Source organism: Vicia villosa, linkage group LG2 (assembly GCF_029867415.1).
Source record: "Vicia villosa cultivar HV-30 ecotype Madison, WI linkage group LG2, Vvil1.0, whole genome shotgun sequence".
Lineage (NCBI taxonomy): Eukaryota > Viridiplantae > Streptophyta > Magnoliopsida > Fabales > Fabaceae > Vicia > Vicia villosa.
The window spans coordinates 190,056,812-190,060,672 of NC_081181.1; the positions used below are offsets into that span (position 1 = coordinate 190,056,812).

General features: G+C 26.3%; 1 long non-coding RNA gene across 1 annotated transcript; it reads right to left on the reverse strand.

The window, feature by feature from the left end:
• Positions 1-862: 862 nt before the first annotated feature.
• Positions 863-1,748, reverse strand: LOC131647722 (uncharacterized). Its single transcript, XR_009297921.1, has 3 exons — positions 1,592-1,748; positions 1,395-1,500; positions 863-1,279 (listed from the first exon to the last, which is right to left on the reverse strand). It is a non-coding gene; the product is annotated as an uncharacterized LOC131647722 (long non-coding RNA).
• Between the last annotated feature and the right edge of the window lie 2,113 nt (positions 1,749-3,861).

A 3,861-nucleotide genomic window follows, 5' to 3' on the forward strand; every position in this document is an offset into this window, starting at 1 on the left:
CAAATAAGTGATTGGATTGACATCGTAGAAATGGAAGAAGTGGCATCCATATTATCACACTTTTTCACTTTTGTTCCTTGATAGAAACTTCATTGTTTTTTTGGTCTGCTCTATTTGTTGGGTTATGTCTCTTTTGTATTATGAAATGAGTACCTCTTGTACATTTATTAATCCAATTTCCTTTGGTTATAAATTAAAAAAACTAACACATGCTTCTAGTTTTGGGAGTTAGAATTTGTTTCATATATATCTACCCTATTTATGTAAATTTTAACTTACTCCTCTCACAACATTACCTCCAACATTTTATCAAGGAAGTTGGATATCATTTTATCCACGGTGACCTCAAAAAATGCAACCCCACCTTAACAAATCCACATTTTTTATGTATTGCATGAAGTTGGGTACTACAAATATTATATCCTCGATGCTATTTGTGCTAGAGATTTAATTATTTTTTATTTGGTGACTAGAAATACCTGTACACTACTAGTAAGTTGTGTTAATATGTTTAAATATCATACTACTCAAAAAAAAGTTATTTAATAGTGCTTTTAAAAGTCTCCACTATTATAAATGGCCAACCTATAAGCAATTAAATGTCATATATTCAATAACACTCCTCATAAGACGCTACTAAAAACATTTTTTTAAAACATGATTTAATATTTAAGAAACAAAAGCAAACCTATCTTTGAGCATTTTATTAAACTCTATTAAAGGCCCTCTCTTTTTTAGTCCTACTTACAAAATTATTATGAGTGGTTTTGTAACTTAATACAACAACATGAACATTACAATCATTCTTTTCAAAATGCAAATATCAAAAGAAATACATTCAATATCAAATACAAAATAACAATTGTATTGCATATCAGAAACCACCAATCAATTTATATTAACCCAAAAATTCATTACAAATCTTATAAACAATACAACTTACTCATGTTTTATTTTTGTTGTTAGCATCCCGTAAAAGTGTATATTAGAACAACGGCATATTAGGGATGAACCTATAAAATACTCCCAAAAATGCTCTATTTTAAGTTTTTGTGTGAAAAATTTAATACTGCTTTTTTAGAAAGCACTATTAAGTTAGTGTTTTTATGGAGTCACCATAGATCAAATGATATTAAGCTTCATTGATGAACATTTGAAGATAATATGTGTATAGATATGGTGTGAAACTAGTATGAAAATAATCAATAGATTCACAAACTTAACCAATATGTTGGTTCGGTGTACCATAGACATGTTCATAGCTATCCTGCTTTAGGTCCTGTCAAAGAAAGTGAAATAGTATAAAACTATAAATGGAAGTGAGAAATACATAATAACAATACCAACATTATATTTACAAATATCTTCAAATTATTTTTCAACATATCTTTTACCTGTATATGCAGTGACATTGATATTTGATGCATCTTCGAATGCCACTGGGATCATCACAATAATAATCATAACAATCGCGGTTGTACTCACACACTTTAGATGAAACTGTCATGTAAAAAAAATTGGTGTTGAAACAGATGAAAGGTAGTTTGTAAGGTAAAAGAAACATCATTGAAAATAAGAGGAAAAAGCTTACCGGAAACCGTTACAAAAAGAAATAGATAAAAGGAAATCATAACAAAAACAAAATTGAGAATTCCATCCATATTTTTTCTCATGTTTATGCAACAATGGGAATATTATTTGACACTTTATAATTTAAATTTTTCTTAGCACTTAAAGTATTGGAAGAAATCCTTGTGAAAAATTGAATAATTATTAACAAGTGTCTCTCAAGAAATTCGATGAATTGTATGTGTCCCTTAGATTATTCAATTGATTAAATGACCTTTTCAAGAATATCCTAATGTATATCTTTATTGTAAAAATATATCTAACTTGTATTTTTTATTCTAAAATGTTCTTAAATGTCTTTTTTTATCTTCTACTCAAAGTTTAGTATTGAAAATTACATGTTCATTTTTTTAATAATATGTAACTTATATATATTTTATTTTTAAAATTTTATAAATATTCTTATAATATAATTTATCAAATTTCACAAATGACACATCATTTAAAAATTAATGCAAAAATGATGGAGAAAAACTAAAAAAAATTTAATTTAAATTATAAGAACTAATTCTGTAAATAAGATAAAAAAAGGAAAACCAGAACTATGGTTAAACAATATTTTAAATAACATTTCAATAATTTTTATATTGGATATCTTTGTTTGCGAATTATAAAAGAAATAATATTTTTAAACTCTTTCTTTTTCTTCTTTTCACTAAAATGATGGTGCAACGATTTAATGTAGAAATTGTTAACGAAAATAAAATTTTCTATTAACCAATTGTCATCGGAAGTAATTTAAAAACATACGATAGATAAGTTGTGTGGTCTTTTGGAACTTGGTGTCTCTTAAGTCCATTGATGGATATTTTTAGTCCCTTAATTCACACAATTAATCACTTGGCTTTCCTTAGGTAAACTTAATATTGAAAATAAATTAATATCAATTTTTTTAAAAATATTAAAAATAAACGTTGTATCCATATTTTAAAGAATATTATATAGAAGAACAGAAATTCAATGTTTTAAGTTTAAAAAAGATAAATGCGTGCATTTCAATTTTATGCCTATAAACATGATTACTTTTATAGCGGGTCTCTTCCCTAAAATGGACTATTTTATCTCTTACTTTCCGGTACATGCACAACTAACGGCAAGCAAGAGCTATCAAAATGGACTATTTGTTTTTAAATAGGTCGGTCCTAGCGAACCTTGAATTTTTTAGGATTGAGCCAAAAAAAACTTTGTGTAATATGGATTCAAGATTTACTATCTGAGTCCGATTCTAGATGGACTTCAGGCTACCCGGCACAAAATTGATTTTTTTTTATTAAAAATATTAAAACAAAAACTCCATAATATTTATTATAAATAAATTAAAAATTATGTTATTTTAAAAATAATACATTTTTAAGTACTAGTATATTATTTCTTATAAATACTATAATGTGTTTCTAAATACAATATATGTCTAAATTGTATAAAATAATACTTGAATATTTATTATAAGAGAAAAACTAATATAATATGATGAAAAAATGTAGAGTATATTAATGTATAATATTTGAAAGAGAAAGATTGAATAGAATAGAGATAAAATTTAATGAACTGAGAAAAATTAATATGCTATTTTGGAGTAAGATAATATAAATATTAATATATTTTTTTAAAATTTATAATTATGCGGGTCTAATAAACTACCCACGCTCTATATGGACTACCCCTAATGGATAGCTGATCTAAAAAGATCTTGAAAAATATGAACTCTAATTTTAAGACTCAAGTACTAAATGCAAACACTGGCCTTTATAAAGTCATGCCTCATTATTCTAACGAATTGCCCTGAGAGTAGCTGAAAAAATTACTAATACATTGGAACATATATACATTAGTAGTCACCATCCCAACTTCCTACATATTAGTCACCAAAATTAATACATTTAATGTAATTATGGACTAACTTTTATTGTTATTTACTTTTAAATTGATTGAATCATCATTACCAGACTTGAATATATTGAAGTCAGTCGATTATAAAGCATCCGATCGAATCATCATTATCAGACTTGAATATATTGAATTCAGTCGATTGTAAAGCATTCGATTGTTGAGTATTTAATTCTTTGTGCCGAAGTAGTATTTCGACAGAGTGTAATAAGTATATTTGACGGAGAGTCGGATATAGCAACTAGCTGTCGAAAATTGAAATCTATCGATGGAGCTAGCCTCGATAAAATTAAACTTAACATTTATTTTGTGTTTTAGTTGAGTTAGTTAGTTAATTAGAGTCTG